Here is a 21,782-nt window from a genome sequence, read left to right on the forward strand (position 1 = left end):
TTTCTTGTAGGCAAATAATATTAAAACCTGTCGTAAAATCTAACCATTCTGGTAAACTGTGCTTACTACGAAGCCCTGCTAGATTCCACCATAAAAATGTGGTAGTACTTATATCTGGTGTTGTAAGATCCATATTAATCTCATTTCTCAATGGGGACTGCTCCGCAGTTAATTGGACATTTAATAGGACCTCCTATGCCTGTGTATTATTGATAAGGGTTAAGGTTATGGGAACAGGTATATGCAAAGTAGTTCCTACCAATGATTCAGCCTTCAGTCAATCCACACGTTTTCACTAGGCCCCCACACGTTGATGAACAACTGCAGCACCTCCTACAAAAGATCTCCGATAAAGAGCCCTCTTGCGTTGCCCGTGGGGGACTGCAGCGCCACCCCCATGAGGAGCTACGCCCAATGATGAAGCACGACAACCGCAAGAGTGTGTGAGAGCACTAATTTCAAAAGGAGGAATTTACCCCCTATTTCTTTCTATCCCACCTACTCTATCTCTTGACACACTATATCTCAACTAAAATAGTTGTAGAGTGTTTGCCTTTTTGAGGAACAGCTACCATCCATTGTGTTGACATTCAGTCAATCCACCCCAGTAAGACTAGAAAGACAATCAAACCTGTTCGACGTTGAAATAGGATACATAAGGAGACGTTCGTAGTTTGGTTTGAAATTGGTAGTTGATATGTTGGTTGTGATTGAGGGAATTGTTAAATCGCAACATTCAGCTGACTCGGCAATTGTAGGGGGGTGCTTGTAAAAGAAACCTAACGGCAAAACTGAAATTTCATTTTGATTTAGAAGCACAAAATCTGCAAAAAGCGCTCACCCATCCCAACTTTAAAGTTTAACCAGTTAAGAAATGTATTTCTCAACGAGTCCCATGTTTGTTGGAGAGGAGCACCTAGGGTCAGAACGTTGGCCAAAATGACCACGTATGGGGTAGCAGCAGGGGGAAGATCTAATAGATCCATGACAGGCGGAGGGTGTGTAGGAGCAGTTCTCCCATAGGAAGTATTGGACAGAGAGACTGGTGGTGCCCCTTTATTTTGAAACCTGTTTACATACGTGACTAGTACTTGATGTGACTGAGGCTCTGAATTTAACAATGGTCAATTGGGTAACTTGGGATTCCCTGGAACAGGTTGTTGTGGGGGAGTTACAGAGGCTCTAGAGGTTAAACCATCAATATTAACGTGATCATTTGGCCCTTCCCTACCATTCCCAAGGTGGGAATTAACCGAACCCAATCGTTCTACACAGGTTAACACAGCACATTCAATGGCTTTAAGTCAGTCCGTGAGACTACAAACAGAGGTCTTAATAAGTTCTGTCAGGGATTGAACAGCTGTCACCAATGGAGAACAGTCCAGGGATGCAGAGAGCAATTATTTGTTGACAGCTCTGGGGGTTTGGGGTTCGCTGCAGACTTCTGGTGAAGTGAGATTATGGATATTCTCATCTTTATCTTTATTCGCTGAATCGGTTCTCGTAATCTGCAGTTCGATCGGTTGGACTGCATTTGAGGAGGTTGTACACAAATTTGGTGGTTCAAGGCAACTCTCAGAACATATGGTTAAAGTTTCCTCCACACTTCAAATTTGCTTCTCAATAGCCCCCATTGCCCCTGTTATATAATTCATAATGGACTGCTGTGATTTCGGTGGGAACTGTGGGAACTGTGGTAGTGCAGAGCTCAGATGTCTACTTTTCTCCATTTTCATACAATGCACCACTGCTTGGATCCAAAGTATACATGGGAAAACAACAGGACAACGTAAATACTGCCAAAAAGACAAGAAACAGTAGGTTATTCAAATTTACAGTACCAGTACCAGGCTCATCGTTAAGGGACAGGAATGCTGGAAGTTACTTGACAGGATGCACAGCCAAGTGAGGGGCCCAGCCCTGCCTCCTCCTGCCGCTGATGGGCGCAGACGGGCCTACCATTGGCCCTGGCTTCGCCTGGGCATGGCCTGGGCAAGCCTGCGAGCGTCCCACGCTGCAGGAAGCCCTGGCCACCTTTCAGGTCCTCTGGGCGTGGGCAGATGTCATATTGGCAGCACTCGGGCCGCAGGAATGCTTGGGGTTGGAGTCCTCCCCAACAATAAGCATCAACAGCAAACAATGGGCTTCCACGCTGCCGGAAGCCCTGGCCCCCTTTCAGAGCCTCCGGACGCAGACCGACGTCACGTTAGTGGCACTCAATAAATGTTTGGAAAGACAATTTGTATCTTTCTTGTGTCTCTCTCTGGGCATGCCTAAGCAACAACGAAAGGGAAGATTTGTTTCCTTGAATGACAGGGAGAGCCAGGAAGGGTTCCACAGCCTAAGCGCCGAGATACCCTAATGGGTGATTCAGCGCTATATAAATAAGTAACTATAACTAGAGTGGTTATGTTCTGAAGTTGCAGATACCATCTTGTACCCTGGAAGTTTAGGGGTCCAGATGGCACACTGCAAGATTGCTTGGAATTAGGCCAACATACTCTGATGATATGTATGGTCTCAGTCCCCATATTCTGGCCGTTATGTTGTCTGGCTACACAGTCCTACTTGATTCACAGGAAGTATATGACAAGAAGAATAGCATAGATGGAGTCACATGGAGTGGTGTACAGTACAGTGCAGGTAAGTGGAGTGTCCTAGAGTAGAACAGCATAGAGTGGAGAGGCACAGAGTGGCATAGAGTCAAGTAGCATAGAGTGGAGGGGCATAAAGTGGAGTGGTGTACAGTGGAGCAGCATATAGTGGAGTAGTTTACAGTGGAGCGGTATACAGTAGAATGGCATTGAGTGAAATGGCATACAGTGGAGTGGTGTAGAGTGGATTTGGGTAGAGTGGAGTGGTATAGAGTTGAGTGGCGTACAGTAGAATAGAGTGTGGTGTAGAGTACAATAGTGTAGAGTGGAGTGGCATACAATGGACTGGCGTTCAGTGGAATAGCTGAAGTGCAGTGGCATAGAATACAGTGGCGTGGAGTGGCGTAGAGTGAAGTGGCATAGAGTGGAATATCATAGAGAGGAATAGCATAGAGTGGAGTGGCTTAGATTTGAGTGGTGTACACGGGGGTGGCATTGAGTAGACCAGTGTAGAGAGGAATGGTATAGAGTGGAATTGCTTAGAGTGCGGAAGTGTAGAGTTGCGTACAGTCGAGTGGCTTAGAGCGGAATAGTGTAGATGGGAGTGCCTAAGAGTGGAGCGGCGTAGGGTGGAATTACTTAGAATGGAGTGGCGTAGAGTAGCATAGAAGGAAGTGCCTAAAATGAAATAGCATAGAGTGGAGTGGCAAAGAATGGACTATAGCGGGGTAGAGTGTAGTGGCATGGAGTGGAATAGCATAGTATGGAGTGGCGTAGAGAGGATAACGTAGAGTGGAGTGGTGTACAGTGGAGTGGTGTACAGTGGAGTGGAATGGAGTCATTTGCTTTAGAGTGGAATTCCTCAAAATGCATAGAAAGAGGAAAATGGCTCAAGGAATTGTTTTTGTGCACATAGGTGTCCCTTCCTGCACAAAAGCAATTGTGCTTGTAAAGCAGGCACGCTTGCACCATGGCACAAGGGTACCTGCATTGGTGCTAAGCCGCAGTCAGTGCGTCAGCGCAGGGAGAGAGCAGTAACATATTTTGCCCAGACTTTCAAACAAGGCACGGAAATCAGCTAAGCAGCAGGGAGGAGGAGAGCGCCATATCTACAGAAATATGGCTCTCTCCTCTCCTCCCCTCTCCCTAGCCCCGGAGTGGATTTAAGCTGCTGTGCGCTAACCATACGGGATAGCGCTAGGGTGCGTGCCTGTGTCTAACATAGGTTTTGTACAGGAAGGGTACCCTTACTGTACAAAATAGTATGCTTCGACACACTTTAGATCATTACCTACTTTGTATGTGTGCTGCACAGTACAGAACGCATGCAAAGTCAGAAAAGAAAGGAGAAATATGCAAACATTTCTCTTCTTAATGTCTAATTTCAAATAGTGTTAACTTTAGGCACTAAACCCTGCCTACTATTGTTTGTAGATAGATTTTTGTGTCAAAAAGCATGGATGCTAGCAAGGGAATGCCCATGTCCCACCCTTGTAAAACTCCCTTAGCACTACGTAATGCAGAGCAGCGATTCATGCTGCTGTGCGTTACTTTCAGGGTACTTTCCAGCACTGGAAAGTAAATGAGGAAGAAAACATTGTGTGCTGGTTAGCATCACTTTTGCAGACATGCCAACCCTCCCGATTCAGGCGTGAGACTACCGATTTGAAGGTTAGTCTCCCGCCTCCTGCAATCAAAAACCCGATTCCTCGGGGTTTCAGCTGACAGGGCTTGGTATTGTGTAAAGTGCCAATTCTTCCAGCAATAGTCAGAGTGGCCATGCAGGGGTTGTAGAAGAGGTGGGAAACCAACAAAGCGTCATTAACAAGGGAATGGTCTTTTAAAGACCTGTGAAGTACTGGGAGGGGGAGGGTGAAGGGGGGCGGCTGTGTGCACAGAAAGCTGTTTCAGCCTGGGCTGTCACACAGGGGGGGGAGAGAGGGGGGGGGAGGGGGGGGAGCATGCATTGCCAGCAACCAACCTGCCAGGCCAGTGCACAACGCTTGCATCACCCTCTCTCTGCCTAACATTGCGCTCCATGCTTCTGAAAGGTAAAAAAAAACGTGCATTTGTGTTTCAAATGTCCAATCCTGCAGCAGCACACTTCCAAAGCCCATACATGCCAGTAACCCGATTCAAGGCCCCATTCTCCCAATATTTTTTTTTTTAAATCTCCCTCTTTGCTCTTCTGAAATGTTGGCATGTATGCTTTTGTGACGCAAACCCAGTGCAAAATGTTTGTAAATGTAGCCATTTGTGTCATATCCTACTAGATATAGTACATTCCTGCTCTCTCCCTATGTCTCAGTTCATCCCTAATCACGGAACACCTTTTGTTTGTAAAATTTAAAAGTAGACCACTTAGTGCCTTTGTGTGAAGACGCTGTTCCCTTGTGAAAGCTCAGGCCTCAATCACGATGTTTTGGCTCTGCAGCCAACGGAGCAGCGTTCTTCTTCAATCGCGTATGGCTTGAGCGAAGGCACTAAGTGGTCTACTTTAAAATATTACAAACAAAAGGTGTTCCGGTATTTGTGCATGATTAAAGCGGCTACAAACCCTGTATAAAGCCCACATTAGTGAAATAGATCGGCTGATCTATCTTTGAATTAAAATGAGCTTTTGTAGGTCCTTAGGAGAACACCATTTAATTGAAGTTGTTCGAAACGCGTCGACCTGCCTTTTTTGACCTACTGAGTGTTGTGCAACTGTTTTTTGAATTGTACAAGATTTATGTAAATTATGCACCTTAGGGCTTATGATTTTTTGGAAATGATTCATGTCAAAACTTAAATTGTAAATGTGGCATTGCGTGTATTGGGATGAATGAGTGGTTTTGAATTTCACAGTATGTGAATACGAGTGTGAGAGTGTGTTTGCATTTTTATGAAATTGGTAGATTGTGACAATTATAGTGAATTGTATAGTTTTGTATTGTGTAATTATGTTAAATGTTGAAAAATTTAATTAAACAAAATTATGGTTTAAACATTTTTTGCAAAATAAAAAGTAAGGAATAAAAAAAAACTTATGTCATGTCTGTTTAGGTCTAGGTGACTTTATGAAAAATTAATTTCAAGTAACTATCAATATTGGCTCCTTATTGTTTTGTTCTTATTGTGTCGCTCTGCCTTACTGATTAAGAGTCCAAACCCTGGTTGTTCTTCACAGGTTTATTTCTGGGCACTCTCAAAAATAAATTCATTTTTTGCACCAGAGCATGCCTGAGTCCACTGTCTTTATTTCAAAGGAGTGAGCATGGTTTCTCTGTACATGTTTGGATGTAAATTGTGAACTGTCCATGTGGTTTGCAGAGTAGTGGGGCATGTTGCTACTGTGTCTGACAGATACGGTGGGTGTAGGACTGAAGGATCGTAAGGGATGTGGAGTGGACATCAAGTGACACCAGATTGTGTTTCAGTGTGAGTCAGGTGCGTGATTGTGCTAAGGGAAGTTAGTAACAAGGATAGCCTGATATCAGGGGTGTTGGTTGGCATCGTCTGTGACTTTATGTTGCTTATACAGTTTCCATCTCCTATCTCCTTGAGGTGCAGTAGGTGAAGGAAGACTGAATTTGCCCATCAATGGAAAAATTGTGTGAAGTTGAGCGGAGTAGCAATATAATTGTAGGAAGCAAATAATGTGTACAACAGAGAACTGATTTAGGGAGGAATTTGAAGGGGGTAGAGGATTGGTTATTCCGACTGTAGAATACTTGAATGCTATATCACATAAAAAAGAGTATCTCTCCAACACCATCTTCCAAACCAAACATCCAACCACACGAAAGGGTGTAGGGGGCGAGAGAAGATCCCAAAAGGTGAATTTGGCACTCACACTTGTTATTAAAAATGCCCTCACCCACAAATTGTGGCATGCTTCATCATTGGGCTTGCTAATAACATCCCTGTGCATACGATCACCTGGGATGGAGCATAAGGGTGGGGACGGCACAGTTTGACACAATTAACCATCAAGTACTTGTCAACCGACTGCAGAATCTGGGATCAGGGTTACAGTTCTGAGCCTACTCAGTTCTTTTTTGTCAAACAGAGAAAAGACTGTGGTGTTTGGAGGGCATGCATCAAACTCTTTCGCTCTTCCCTGTGTTGTGCCTCATGGATCATCATTTTCTCCAACAATATTTAACATCTATGTCACCCTATTGGCACAACTCATTCGATCAAATGGTTAATCTGCAATATCATATGCATATGATACACAGATAGTGGTATCAATTTCCTCTGAGTTAGACACTGTGTGGCCAAAGAATTTAACAACTCTTTGGCACACATCAATAGATGGATGCAGGAAAACTGTTTCAAGTTGAATACTGAGAAAACAAAGGTTATACTCTGTGGAAACAACACCACTTTCTGGAACAATTCTTGGTGACCGGTCGTCTAAGGGCAGTGCCCATCTCCAGATCAAAAAGTAAAAAGATCTGTGAGTCATGTTCGACAGTCAACTTTGTTTCTCAGAATAGATCAATCATATAACATCCTCATGTTTTGATATCTTGAAGGTTTTAAAAAAGGCTTACGAAAAACCGTAATAGTTGCCTTGTATCAAAGATAAGACTACTGTAACACTCTCTATTTGGTAGCAAAGAAGCATTTGCAGACGAAGCTTCAGTCTTTGCCGAATGCAGCAGCCCGCTTACTACTAAAAATTCCAAAATGTAGTTCCATATCAAAGATCATTAGGGATGTAAACTGGCTGCCTGTCCAGGTTAGGGTAAAATGTAAGGCCTTATGTATTGTACATAAGGCCCTTCCATCTTTCACCAATCCCTTGCGTAGCATGTCCCTCAACGTGACTTAAGATCATCGACTGCCCAGTTGGTGGTTAGCCCCAAGGTAAGGAAGGCAAACTGGGGGGAGGCTGAAGTTTTTTTCACTTGGCCTGTAAGCTGTGGAATTCCACACCATTCTCATTGAAATCTCAAAGAAGCAGGTTGGTCTTTAGAAAATCTTTGAAGACCTGGCTCTTTGTCTTTAGTGTCTAAAGTATGTCTCTCTCTCAGTCAGTGAGAGCACTCATTAGCGCTAAGACGCCTTAGCATTCACGCGCTTTAGAAAAATATTACTTACTTAAGACAATACAAACAAATAATATTAGGATCAAAATGTGCAGGAATCAGGATTAAAAATGGCTCAGGAATATCCTCCCTATATTTTATTCATTTATTTCCTGGTCAGGATTAAAATATATATATTATAGGATGACGGCGATGGGGAGAATTATTAGCCCTACACCCCTCCTATCTACATGCTTGTCTATATGTTTCAGCCGTATTTAGTAGCCCAAAAAGGGTTTTCCAGTTTTCTTCAGGACTATAGATCCAGTGTAACCCCTACTCTCCTACCTTACTTAGGGGTCGATTAGGATGGCGGACGTCTGGGGCAGGGACCGTCCGCCACAAGGTCGGAGGTGCAGGGCCCCGAATTAGGATGCACCCGCCACAGTGGCGGGTGCATCCCGCATTTTTAACATTGCGGCTGACGGTGCTGAAAGCACCATTCGCTGCAATGTCAAAAATGCATGTTGTGCGTTTAACAGCACAACATGACAGGCACCGCGCGGTGCCTGCCATGTTGTACTGTGAAACGCAGGGGGGTACCATAGGTACCCCCCATGTGCACCCCCCCTTCACCCTGGGGGCCCGCAACGGGCCCCCAAAGCAAAGCCTGTATGCCTTTCCATGGCGGCATTGCCGCCACGGAAAGGCATCTGCATCCGGCCATCGTAATATGGGTGTCTGGAAGACACCGCCAGCCATATGAACCCTTTTCTGCCCCGGCCGCAAGGCGACTGGGGCGGAAGAGCGGCGGACGTGTTTCTGTCCGCTTCGGTCCCCCCGCCATTGTAATATGGCGGGGGGAAATTGGTGGCGGACGGGCACAGATGGCGGACGGATCGCCACCGCCTGCATGGCGATCCGTCCGCCATCCTAATCGGCCCCTTAGTTGGTAGAGTGAGATCTGACCAATTCTGGTTTAGATTGTGTAATCACATTGCAGTATTTCCAAGTTTCAAATGTTCAATCGCTCATATTGGTGTGTGAGTCGGAGAGTCTCCCTATAGCCATACATTTGTCAAGGTGAGACCGCCGCAGCAGCGAGCCTCTCTGGACACTGTGAAGGGCTACTAAATACGGCTGAAACAAGTTAACAAGCATGCAAATCTCTGTGAGAGGCTGTACATGAAGGGAGACTGACTTTGCCCATCGCTTTCAGTGTGTCAACATCTCAAAACTGTATGAGGCAAGGATGGAGGCACAATTTACAATTTTATGTTTAGGGTTGAACAGAAGTAAAGGATTGCTTAGTCAGGCACTAGATTTGCTGGCCACTAAAATCCCACCTCCCCTTTTAAGAGTACCTTCTAATTTTTTTCTTTGTTTCAGGCAGTCCACCACCGCCAACACCAACTTGCCCCACAGGACTGAAGCAGCCTGAACCTCTGCAATTCCTGCTGGTAAACTTGCAGAATATTTTTTGCCTCTAAACTAGTATTCAGTCTTTAGTATTTTCTCTAACTTCTCTCCATCTATTTTAGTGTCCGCTTTAACCACGCAAACCTGCCTCCTAGTGTTTTCTTTTATATTGTTCCAGTTTCAGCTGGTGACTTCTCCTGTCCTTTCTTCCCCTGCCTTTTTAGTAAACTTTCTCTCGCCCCTCGTTTACATGTCTTGTGTTAACAGAAGATTGTCGGTAATGTATAGTGGAACACAGGTCTTTGTTTACTTCCACACACCATACAGGTTGACACAAGACTTTATTGAGCCTGAAATCGGTCCCAGTATGCTTGTTTCCCGACCAGGGAGGACCTGGCATGGCAGTTCAGGCTGAACTGTCCCCATGGGTAGCAGGGTCAATACTGATTTGCATATGGCTGGGTTTAAACTGGAATGGCATGGTGGGCAAAAAGCGATGGATTTAGGCCTTCATCTCTGTACTGGGGGTGAATATTTGACATTGTTCAGCATTCTGTCCTTTTTTTGGTCATTTTACTTTTGGGTAGGATGGCCCCCAAGATAGAAAAAAGCAAAGAAAGAGGCAAAACGAGAGGGCAAGCTTTGAATTGCATCAGCTGGAATGTCATGAGTCAGATTCAGTGTAAATCAGGCAATGACTCTAAATGTATTGCAACGATCCTAGCTGGAAAGCATGCGCCAACAGCTACAATAACATTGAATGTAAGAGTTTAGCACCCCCTACCCGCAAGCAGAGGGACACCACATGGATGCTTGCTGTCTCCTCTTTTCTTTGCTTTCACTATAGAGCCACTGAAAAGAAGAATTAGAGGAAACCGGGCATTGCAGGGGCTACAATTCTGCCAGTGCATGCATCGACTGATGTTATTTGCAGACAACATTTTATTAACACTTTCAAATCGAGGCACCACACCCCTTACCTACAGGGCCTAAAGAAGCATGATGTGATAATAAAATTCAAAATAAACAAGTCCAAAATAATACATCTCACCCTATCACAGTCAGAAGTGGAAGCCCATCGGTATTGAATACAATTCCTCTGATTTTCAAGGTCCATTAAACATATTTGAGTCACTGTTACTCCTGACTTTGTGGACCACCTCAAAGCAAACGTCCTCCCTATTATCGCTGAACTAAAACGGGAACTAAAACAATGTCTAGCAAACCTTGTCTCATGGATAGGTAGAGTAAATGCTACCATAATGACCTAATTACCTAATATTTTATAGCTTTTTCAAGCTCTCCCTATAGTTTTCCTGAGGACCTTCTTGACTGACTTCAAAAGAGCGTTACTGACATTTATTTGGGGAGGGGGATAACCAAGAGTCCCTTATAAAACAAAGGGCCAACCTAAAAACAGGAGGAGGTATGTCTTTGCCTCAGCTAAGGCCCATTGAGGAGTGGTGTGTGAAGGCATCTGGAAAGATATGGGTGCAAATGAACAGAGATAGAGAGAGCCTTCTCTGTGGGATTTGATATGGAAACCAATATGGGATCACCCAACAAATTCCTATGTTGGAATGCCCACATCCACAACATTACAGCTCTGCACACCTTAGAAAGACAACTCCTCTGAACTACTTATCCTTCCCCGCACAGACCATATTATTTTAACCTGACATTTACATCTGCCCCTTGCTGCCTGGAGCATCGGAACTGCCTATTCATCTTGGCTCTATTTAACAATGGTGGCATCAAATCATTTGAAGAGTGCAAGAAAGATTTTCTTATAGAGGAAAGATAAAGGTTTAATTATATCCTACTTCTGCTATGGGGACTGCAGCTGGAGTGGAAAGAAGCCGCCACCAGAGACTTGGCTCCTGTCGAAACATCTGTACAGGCAATAGAGTAGAAGAACGTAATCTCAAAGATCTATACTATCCTCTTAGGTTTGACCGTACACAATCATAAATGTCAGACCATTGCAAGGACAACATACATGGAACCATTGGCTCAATATCTGGAGGGATCTGCATCAAAATGGTCTTCTCTCATTTTCATCCGAAATGTTGGAGGTGCTTTGAATCAGTTGGCGATGCGAGGCATTGCTGGTGGGACTGCCCGTGCATCTCACCGTTTTGGTCTGTGATTATGGAGTCACTTAGAACTATCTTTCATGCCCCGATCCCACAAAACTTCTCCACAGTACTTTTGGTGGTGAGGACTTCCGCTTTGAGGTACCAGACTAAATAAGATAAGACAATTCTTTGGAGCTGTCTACGAGCAACAAAAGTTACAATAGCATCTCATTGGAAGAATGCTATACTCCCGTCATATCACGGGGAAGCTGTGTAATAGTGGGACAGAGGAGAGGTTGTTCTTGGAATCCGTGTAGGGTCCTTTGTCATCGTATCTATCCAAAGGGACCCCATCTTTTGCTTACCCAGCGAGACTGAAAGCCTTGAATATGTTTATACTCTACAGAATTAGAGGGGAGTGCATGGATAGCAAGTTGCCCTTGCTAACCTATTCGCTTCAGGGTAACTAGTAAGATTTGAATCTAGCTGGAACTCAATCAATCAATCAATCAAAGCATTTGTATAGCGCACTACTCACCCGGAGGGTCTCAAGGCGCTGGGGAGGGGGGTCTGCTACTGTTAGAACAGCCAGGTCTTGAGCTACTTCCTGAAGGCGAGGTGGTCCTGGGTCAGGCGGAGGTGGGTCGGGAGGGAGTTCCAAGTCTTGGCGGCGAGGTAGGAGAAGGATCTTCCCCCTGTAGTGGCTCTTCGGATGCGGGGGACGGCGGCGAGGGCGTGGCCGGTCTATCGAAGCTGGCGTTTGGGAGCGTAGAAGTTGAGGCGGTTGTTGAGGTATCCTGGGCCTTGGTTGTGCAGGGCTTTGTGTGCATGGGTGAGGAGGCGGAAGGTGATTCTCTTGTTGACCGGGAGCCAGTGCAGGTCTCTCAGGTGTCCGGAGATGTGGTTGTGGCGGGGGATGTCCAGGATGAGTCGTGCTGAGGCGTTCTGGATCCGCTGGAGTCTCTTCTGGAGTTTGGCGGTGGTTCCGGCGTAGAGGGAGTTGCCATAGTCCAGTCGGCTGGTGACGAGGGCCTGGGTGACCGTCTTCCTGGTCTCGGTGGGGATCCATCGGAAGATCTTTCATAGCATGCGTAGGATGTTGAAGCACGACGAGGAGACGGCGTTGACTTGTCTGGTCATGGAGAGGGAGGAGTCCAGGATGAAGCCCAGGTTACGTGCGTGGTCTGTTGGTTTGGGTGCGCTGCCTAGAGCTGGGGGCCACCAGGAGTTGTCCCAGGCGGAGGGTGAGGATCCCAGGATGAGGACTTCCGTCTTGTCCGGGTTCAGTTTCAGGCGGCTGTCCTTCATCCATTCGGCTACCTCTTTCATCCCTTCATGTAGGTGGGCTCTGGCGGTGGCGGGGTCGTTGGTGAGGGAGAGGATCAGCTGGGTGTCGTCGGCGTAGGAGATGATGTTGAGGTTGTGCTGGCGTGCGATGGCTGCGAGGTGACTCATGTAGACGTTGAAGAGGGTTGGGCTGAGCGAGGAGCCTTGAGGAACGCCGCAGATGACTTCGGTAGCTTCTGATCTGAACGGGGGAAGGTGGACTCTCTGTGTCCTTCCGGCGAGGAAGGAGATGATCCACTCCAGTGCCTTTTCCTGGACTCCGACGTTGCTGAGGCGCTGTACTAGGGTACGGTGGCAGACAGTGTCGAAGGCCGCGGAGAGGTCTAGGAGGATGAGGGCCGCTGTTTCTCCGTTGTCGAGCAGGGCTCTGATGTCATCGGTTGCTGCGATCAGGGCGGTCTCGGTGCTGTGGTTGGCCCGGAAGCCAGACTGCGAGAGGTCGAGGGATCCGTTCGTCTCGAGGAAGGCGGCCAGCTGCTTGTTGACGGTCTTCTCGATGACTTTTGCGGGAAACGGGAGCAGCGAGATGGGTCGGTAGTTCTTGAGGTCGGTGAGGTCGGCTGATGGCTTCTTTAGTAGGGCGCTGAGTTCGGCGTGCTTCCAACTCTCCGGGAAGGTAGCGGTGTCGAAGGAGGTGTTGATGATGTTCCGCAGGTGGGGTGCGATGACAGCGTCGGCCTTGTTGAAGACGTGGTGAGGGCAGGGGTCGGTCGGAGATCCGGAGTGGATGGAGTTCATTGTGCGGACGGTGTCTTCGATGCTGATCGGGGTCCAGGCGCGGAGGGTGGTGGTGGGGGGCGGTGGTTCGGACGTGGCGTGCGTCGGTTGGGTGCTGAAGCTGTTGTGTATGTCCGCGATCTTGTTGTGGAAGTAGGAGGCGAGGGAGTTGCAGAGGTCTTGCGAAGGGGTGATGTCGTTGTTTCCGGCGTTGGGGTTGGAGAGCTCTTTAACGATGTTGAAGAGTTCCTTGCTGTTGTGTGCGTTGTTGTCCAGTCGTTCCTTGAATGCAGTTTTCTTGGTGGTGTGGATCCGTTGGTGGTGTTTTCGGGTGGCGAGCTTGAGGGCAGTCATGTTGTCCGGAGTTGGGTCTCTGCGCCAGGCTTTCTCAAGGGCTCTGCAGTTCCTCTTGGAGCTCTTGAGTTCGTCGGTGAACCATGGGGCTTTCTTGCTGCCGGGTCTGCTAGGCGGGGTCCTCAGAGGGGCGAGGTAGTCTGCGCAGTCGCTGATCCACTTCGTGAGGTTGGTGGCCGCTTGGCTGGGGTTCGTTGCGCTGGTGGGTGGGTTCTTGCTCAGGGAGGTCGCGAGCTGGTCGGCAGTGATCTTGTTCCAGCTTCTGCGTGCAACCTGTTGCTGTTGGAGGTGGATCGTGGTCCTTTTGAAGCTGAAGTGGACGCAGCTGTGGTCCGTCCAGTGGAGTGCGGTGGCGTGGCTGAAGGCGATGTCCTTGCTGGAAGAGAAGACGGGGTCGAGTGTGTGTCCGGCGTCGTGGGTGGGGGTGGTCACCAGTTGCTTGAGTCCGAGGTTGGCGAGGTTGTCCAGTAGGGTGGTGGTGTTGCGGTCGTTGTTGTTCTCCAGGTGGAAGTTGAGGTCCCCGAGGAGGATGTAGTCAGCGGAGGGGAGGGCGTGCGGGCTGACGAAGTCGGCGATGTCCTCGCTGAATTGTGTGCGTGGTCCCGGGGGTCTATAGATGAGGGTGCCTCTGAGGGGTGGTCTTGGGGTTGATGTGGATCTGGAAGTGCAGGTGCTCGGCGGGTGCGAGGGTGTCGTTGGTGTTGGTTGTGATGCGGATGGAGTTCCTGTGGATGATGGCGATGCCACCCCTTGTCTGGTTGACGCGGTCCCTCCGGATGATCTTGTAGCCGTCTGGGATGGCGATGGCGATGTCGGGCGCTGAGGAGGCGTTCATCCAGGTTTCCGTGAGGAAGGCGACGTCTGGGGCTGTGGTGTCGAGCAGGTTCCAGAGCTCGACGGCGTGTCTGTGGATGGAGCGGGTGTTGAGCAGGATGCACTTCAGGTGGCTGCTGCTGTTGCTCGTCGAGGTCTTGGGCCCTGCTGGAGTGGTGCAGGTTCGGATGCAGGTGAACTTGCAGGAGTTGCAGCAGAAGGGTCCGTGGGTGCGTCTTGGGGTGGCTCGGTAGCATCCCGGGATTCGGCTGGCGTTGAGTGCGTTGAGGGTGGCGGCGTCGTACGTCCGGCGGGTGGGCTGGGGTCAGCGGGGGCCAGGGGGGACCTTCGGCGCTCAATCGGTGCTCCCGCTGCGCGCTTCCGCTGCGCGGTCGCTCTGGGGGCGTCATAAGAGAGGAGCCGGGAGGGCGGGTCTGCTGGGTGGCGGGAGCGGGGCTGCCAATGGGCAGGGGGGGGCGGAGTCGGCGGGGGTCAGTGGCGGGAAGGGGCTCTCAGGGCGGCTCTGCGGCGGCTGGGTCGGTGGAGGAGACCCACGGAACTCAACAGGATACCCTAACTATTTTGAGAAGATGTATGGATGGGTGTGTGTACATAGATATGCACTTAGATTGAGGTGGCCCATGGAAGGGAGGGAGGGGAAAGTTTATCCATTTTCCCATACATAATATATCCTGAGTCAAGGTGCAAGGCGCTTTGAGAATTGTTAACATCTCTGCTACACTTTATATGATGCTATGCAAAATTCTTGACGGGCAGGTTCATGTGCATTGTATTTTTGAGCTGTGAACTGTTCTTAAAATCAATAATATTTTCCTGGTAAAAATACATTTTAAAAACACACAAAATCCAAACTTCTCCCATTCAAATATTTTTTTAGGGCCCTCCAACAAAGGGCGTGCCTCTATTAATTGGAAGGCCTTGCACAGTTTCAGTGGTGGGTTGGATGCAGTGCCTAACCTATCCGCAGGTCATGAAACCAAACCCTGCTTCAGGTTGGAGGCAAGCCGAGCCCTGTGATCAACCGGTGCAGTACAATACATATGAGGAATGGGCATGTGGTAAGTGAATAAAGAGCACCATGAAAAATTACTGGGACTTACAATTAAAAAAAAAGCACAGTTAAAAGTTAGATATGTTTCAGTGAACACAAACCTGAAAAAGCCCTGCTGCACAATAAACACAATGTGCACCATATCTCAAGCTGTCTGCAGGCTCTGGATACGACTTTGCCAATAACATAGGGGGGAAAACGCTGCTTATCAAGAATAAAACATGGCGGGTGGTGTGAATTATGGTGCATTCTGATTTGCATGCCATGTAATCATAACTAATTTTAAACCATGTTTTTTGTAGTTACCCACCATACATCACCACGCCGACCGCTACACTTGCAAAAGTTGGAACAAAGTCATTGACCCCCTGCCTCAGCTAAACCCCACCTCCGACTTCTGCTGACACCACTACCTTTGCACACAAACTTCCACCGATGGATCTCCAACTGCGCCGACACAAGGGATTCCCTCAGGAAAGCGCCAGGCAAGAAAAACTCCAAAAAAGCCAGCTGGTTCTCTCCCATTCTTCATGAGTCCAGACGCACCTGTAGACAACTCGAGAAGAGATGGAGGAGTAGCAAGAACCCAGGAGACCACTTAGCCTTCAAAACCGCTGTCACAGCACACCGCACACCGCCACCTTATTAGAACAACAAAGAAAGCAGTCCCGCAAGAAAGGATCAATGACAATGCACACGATAGCAAAGAACTTTTCACCGTAGTCAAAGAATTTGCCAAACCCAACACACAGACAGCAAACATTATACCCTTCCGAATATATGACGTTACAACGCATTATTTTACAGCACGGATTTCACAACGCAATTACCATTACAATGCATGTTTTTACAACGGGAACCATTACAGCGCATGTCTATAAGGACACAAATAAATGCTATTACAATGCATAATATTACTACGTATGCCAATACAACAAATACCATTACAGCGCATAATAATTTAACTGTTAAAATGTAGACAGATGTTATAAGCAAAAAAAAGTCATTAAAAAAACAAAGATCAACACTTCACAAAAATATTTTAAACAATAAATAATTTTCCAGGATATAAGTCACATTTTACGTTTTTTTAAAGAGCGCTTTTATTGACAAAACATGCATTTACATACAAAGCATTAAAAATATGAGTCCCTCTACATTTTCCACTACAACAGCCCAGCCATCATCTACTCAAAATGGTGACCATTCTGAAATGGATTGTTATAAAGAACATTTTACACACAACATAATAATCATTAAACATTCTGTCAGGTTCTAAATCACGTGGACAAATAGAATTCTATACATATTTTCTTTTACATTTTCGTTAACTCCAAACAAATGTGTAAATTCAGCTGACCACCATTTTGTGCTCAGTGGTACACTGACTTCCCTGGTGACCACATGCATCTACAGTAGCAGGAGAATTATGAGAAGTTCAACTTCAAACACTGCCATCTATTGACTGAAGAAAGTGAAAGTTGTAAACAAAACACATTTAGATAGACATCAAATAATTAATAAAGCTAAACCTCCAAATATAGTAAATTCACAGATCTTGGAGAAACAGACACAGCAAAACAGTACTCATCTTCTGAATAAAGGAAGTGAATGCTTAACATAAATCAGATTTAGTTTTAAGCGGAAAAAAGCTCAAAGTACATTTAAATTTTGTGTTTCGAATACATTCACTGACTTTGAAGAGAGACATACACGTAACAAAATTACTTTATATCTCTGAAGAAATCCATCAGTAAGTTCATGCGAAGTATTTTTATAACCTAAAAAAGAAACTTTGATTTTTAAATAAATAAATATATGTTGTGAAAAATGCTGGGCAGTAGTCTGAGGCAAAATTACAACTGTAACGCAGCAGGGTGCTTACCTCTAGAAAGTTGCTGGTCAGTGGTAAGGGAGCAAAATTTGTATTATAACTCCATCAGGTGTTGGCCTGAGGGAAGGTGCTGGTCAGTTGTGGGGGGCAAAATTACTATTATAACTCCACCATGTGTTGGCATCAGGGAATGTGCTGGTCAGTGGTGGAGGGGAAAATGTCTATTATAATTCTGCAACATGTTTGCCGCAGCGAAGGTGCTGGTCAGTGGTGTGGTACACAATTTGTATTCTTACTCAACCAGGTGCTTGCCTCAGGGAAGGTGCTATAAACTGTGGTGGGCAAACTTACTATTCTAACTCAGCAGGGTGCTTGCCTCAGGGAAGGTGCTGGTCAGTAGCAGGCGCAAACTTATTATTCTAACTAGGGGGCTGATTACGATGGAGGATTTTCCGCATGCTCCGGGCCGGCAGAAGCCACCGCCGGCCCGGAGGATGCGGAAAATCCTCTGCGGACCCACCGCCAAATTAGGATGGCTGGTGGGTCTTGGTTTCAGTCCGCCGCTTTTCCACCGCGGTCGGCTTACAACCGTGGCGGAAAAGCTCTAACATGTCAGGCATATTAGGATGTCTGGAGTACTATGCCTTTCCACGGCGGCATTTCCGCAGTGGAAAGGCATATGGACTTTTGTTTGGGGGCCCGTTGCGGGCCCCCAAGGGTGAAGGGGGGTGGGGGGTGCACATGGGGGTACCTATGGTACCCCCCTGCATTTGTGTGCAGAAATCGGCAGGCACCGCGCGGTGCCTGCCGCTTTCTGCATACAAATGCAATGTATGCATTTGTAACATTGCGGCGGGTGCAGCTTGAAACCACACCCGCCGCAATGTTACAAATAGAGGATGTGACCGCCAGGGTGGCGGTCACATCCTAATTGCACAGGAGGGAACTCCGCATGCCCATGCGGAGGTTCCCTCCTCCTCGGTGATCGCGGACGGACTCAAGTCCGTCCGCGATCATAATGGGCCCCTAGGCACGGTACTTGCCTCAGGGAAGGTGCTGGTCAGTGTTGGGGAGCAAAATTACTAATCTAAGTCCACAGGGTGCTTACGTCAGTGAAAGTGCAGGTCAGTGGAGGAGCAAAATTATTTACTACCTACACTGTGCGCTTGCGTCATGGAAGGTGATGGTCAGTGGTGGAGTGCAAAAATAATATTCTAACTCCACTGTGTGCTTGCCTCAGGCAAAGGGCTGGTCAGTGGTGGGAGACAAAAATACTATTCTAACTCCGCTCAGTGCTTGCCTCAGGGAAGGTGCTGGTCAGCGGTAGGGGGCAAACTTACTATTCTAACTCCACAGGGTGCATGCTTCAAAGAAGGTGCTGATCAGTGGTGGGGGCATAATTAATATTCTAACTCCACTGAGTGCTTGCCTCCTGAAAGGTACTGATCAATTCTTGCTTTATTAAATGGGAACAAAAAAAAGAATGCATACAATCATTTTCCTTTTTTTACACAGCTTGAATGAACTCTATCTAAAAGCAATAAAATAAAATCCATCAACTGGGCTACAAAATATCCTATCAGGCAATTGTTCAACAATCAGAAGGCTTTTCACAGGTAAAATAGTTAAAAACGTAATGTTGCAACAAAAACTAATAAAAATATTTCTTTTTAGAAAGCAAAAAGGCAAGCAAATATCAATCATTAAAAATCAACATTTCCTTTTAGACCTACCCAACATTACCATGAAGGGAGAAAATAAAATCAACAAAAACAGCTGAAGATACCAAACTACACCAGCAAAAGTACAAACAACCACACAAAGGAACCTTACTAAGGCGAGACATACTAATTCAACTATACAAAATGCCTCTTTATGTTTTAATAGGAATCAACAACAAACCATATTAGAAAATCACATCTGGCAAAATCTAAATCAAATGTAATAAACAACATGTTCTTAGAGAACTGAATACACAACCAATGAACTATTAACCATTGTTTCTGCAGGTGGTAAAAAAAACAATTTAATTAGAAAATCACATAATAACAGCCAAACTGTATTCGGAAATATACATTGTCAAACATGTCAAATTAACTACATTTTCTTAAACGTTAATCTAAAAAACTATAACACAAAAACTATTGTTCCCCCTTCGTTTACAGACATATACCTAATGGCATCAGGAAGACAAGCCATCTATGTGAAATTCCAAAGAGGAAATTGACTATTAAAGCACAGTGGCTCCCTTTACTGGAAGGAGAGATTAACTGAGCCCAGGAGCATTGGAGGTGCGTGCAGTATTAGTTATCCCAATGCACAGGCAGAGCAGTTACTCTTGGTGACACTGTTAAAAGGACCACAGAATATAACCGTTCTGCCTCTGCAATGGGGATCGAGTTTAGAGAAAGCATAAACCAAATGAAATAACTTGCATCCACCTCCAATGAACCCTGGGGTGCAGTTTTAAGGGAGGTATCCCAACACATTCCTATACATGTAGAAAATAGTATGCCCACAATCCCACAGTGACGCAGAATTATACAGAGAAAAAAACAAGCGTATAACATCCCAAACATACTCCGATATTAACTCCTGAACTAACTGTTACAGTTACTAATGAACCCTTTCTTTAGCATGACAACAAAAACCTCAGAAAGGAATACTAATCTTTATCACACCCCGTAATCAAGTATAATTCGAGACTAGTGATATTTGGATGATGGATGGGACATTTAAATCCACACCCTATTCATTCTCCCAAATACACACCAAGCACGCCTACAATAATAACTCTGTAGTTCCCTTAGTGTACAGTTTACTCCCTGATATGCAAACCTCAACATAAACTGAATTTTTAAAATGTAGTAAAATCTGAAAAACAAAAGTCCTAGAAAAGTGATAGTTGATTTTGACTTATCAATGATTAATACCATAACCAAATTGTATCCTGATACCCAAATTCAAGGACGTTTTTTCACTTTTCACAGGTGGATTGGAGTAAAATTCAAAAAACATTGTTAGTTGAGGATTACATATCAGACAGTAAACTGCAATTTGAGTTAAACAACTAACTGCCTTGTGCTTTATTCCTCCTGACAGTGAAGATGACTACACATTAATCACTGAATATTACTGCAAATGAAGACAAACTGGGCACCTTACTGAATTACTTTGAGGACACATGGATTGTTCATCTAATCAGGTCGGGTTGCAGGAGGAATCCAAGGTTTCCTGTGAAGTGGTGGAACTGTCACACGACCTGCTTAGCAGCCTGAGCAAAGACCAATAATGCCATAGAGGGATGGCATAATTCCTTCAATAAATCAATTGGAAAACCTCACCCAAACTTTTATCATTTCTTGGAAATTTTGAAGAAGGAGCAAAGTTTCTAAAAAACGAGAATAGCGCAATCATTGACTGGTAGTCTGAACCCACGAATTTCCAAAAGAACAAAATAAAGGTTAGAGAGCTATTGGGACAAATTCAACAGTTATTTTTGATGGTGGCTTCAGACTACCTAGACAATATTAAACAAATACTGCCTTTCTAACTATCACTAACACCTATTCTATCTTACTTACCTGTTTTGCAAATTTCTTTTTTTTATTAAAATGGCATTTTTGGCAACTTTCCAAATAAAAAAAAAAGAAAAACGGGTTTCCTACCTTCAGTTGTCTTCCGTCTTTGACTCTTCAAATCCATAATCAACTCTTGAATCCAAAGCCCATGTAAAACTTTCAAAAGAGACACAGGTTGGCATAGCCATATTTTACAGCAAAACACTGCTGCAAAATATACTGTGAAAACTTTTTTTAAAAAATGCATCCTGATAACTGAAATAAGTTTGGCAAAAAAACGCAACAAGATATCCATTGTTGCAATCCACTCTCCAGGCAATTTAAATCCATTAATTTTGTGTCAAAAGTTTGACAAAAAACAAAAATCCAAACTTTAACATGCAGCTAAGCTCCTGTATTAATTTAAAATCTATTTGAAAAACTTCCAAATTGTCCAAAACATCCATTCGGCTGTCCATGCCATCTGTTTTCTCCAAACTAAAACATGCTCGAACACACATGAATACGCTATACTTTTTTTGAAAAACACAACGCACTCAAAATTTCAACAAAAAAAAATCTGCTTTCTTCACACATTGGTTAAAAATAAATGTTAATAATTATTTTAACATAATTTGTTTTTTTAAACCAAAAGTGTAAACAAAAGCATTCAACCCAACGTGGGCATACAATCTACCTGTATAGGAAAGAAAATGTAATTAACAAGCATTTGCAATGCAATAGGTCTCGTATTAGGAAAGTTTGAGCTATTGGTATTGTAAATGACAAATTTTGTATTTATGTTTTGGTTTTGAAAATAGCTAAATTAATAGCTTTGTCATTTACAATTCCAATAGTTTTAACTTATGCAAATGTGACACCTATAGCATTTGTAATGCAATATGTGTTGTATTTACGTGACTTAGATGGATTGACATTACAAATAGCAATGGCTTTTATTTTTTTTAAATAATTA

This window comes from Lissotriton helveticus, chromosome 5_1 (assembly GCF_964261635.1).
Source record: "Lissotriton helveticus chromosome 5_1, aLisHel1.1, whole genome shotgun sequence".
NCBI classification, from domain to species: domain Eukaryota; kingdom Metazoa; phylum Chordata; class Amphibia; order Caudata; family Salamandridae; genus Lissotriton; species Lissotriton helveticus.